We start from the raw sequence: 1,155 nt of genomic DNA on the forward strand, positions 1-1,155 counted from the left end.
GTATCACACAGTGGCCAGAAATACCAATGCCTTGGAGGTCATTAATTCATAGGTTTGTGTAACTCAGAAGCTGCTTGTGGGCACTACACACACACACACACAAAGGGTTGGATTCAGACTTGTTTGAAAGCACCCCTGCAAGCTAAATGGATCTGCAGGACATGTCCAAAAGCATAATGGAGAAAGAATTGTGGAAAGCCAAGGAGCATTAAGTAGCTGCTTAATTTTCAGGCAGCTGATTTTGCATGTGTCGCTGGAATGCTGCCAGTCTGTTTTTCAGACCAAAACGTCAAGCTGCTGGATCTTGAAGCTGACAACACTAGTGGCTATTTTTATTGAATATCTGCAGGCACCTTTTCCCACCCAACTTCTGTTCCCCAAGGTAGTGACAGAAATGGTGTTATCTGTTGATGTGTGGCCAATAGGATGCCGCCCCAACTGCTTTGACTGAGGGACTGGAGGCTGTGGTGGGATGGTTGAAACAGAGTAGGCCGAGACTGAGTCCAGCAAAGACGGAGATTCTGTGGCTGGGGGGGAGGAGACTCGGGGCTGGAGTGCCAACTCCTGGCTCTTGATGGTGTGCCCTTAACACTGGCACTGACTGTCAAGAGCTTGGGTGTAATCCTGGATGCCTCCTTACCAGCAGAGGCCCAGATTGCAAACTGATGGGAGTTTGGATGCAAGAAAGGAATAATTTCTGATGGGTGCAAAGCTTGTAGATGATTAAGTGTTCAGTCCACAAGAAGGATTGGAAAAAAATATATACTAGAACTAGACAGAGTGGAATCTTAGGCCGGTATCCTGGCAGTTTGCTCAGCTGAGACTGTAGCTTTCAACCAGTGCAAAGAACCTCTTGCATTGTAGGAAAGCTTCACGTTGGCAGGATACAAGGCAACGTGCACAGCTCACCTGCAGTCAACTCTGATTCCCCCTGAGAATTCTTTGACTGACCATCAGAACAGACGGCACTTTACGCCAGGCCTGCCCCCCCCCTGAATGTTACGGGGGGGGGGGGGGGAAGCTACTACTGTTATGCCGAACTTGAGGGAACGCCTTGTTAGAATTTTTTTTTTAAGTACACAGAGACTGTAAAATTCATCACATTTGTTTTATAAAACTTGTCTTACAAAGGAAGTGTTCAAGGATGTACAAATG

Source organism: Gekko japonicus, unplaced genomic scaffold (genome assembly GCF_001447785.1).
Source record: "Gekko japonicus isolate JY-2015 unplaced genomic scaffold, Gekko_japonicus_V1.1 scaffold2635, whole genome shotgun sequence".
Taxonomy (NCBI): Eukaryota; Metazoa; Chordata; class Lepidosauria; order Squamata; family Gekkonidae; genus Gekko; species Gekko japonicus.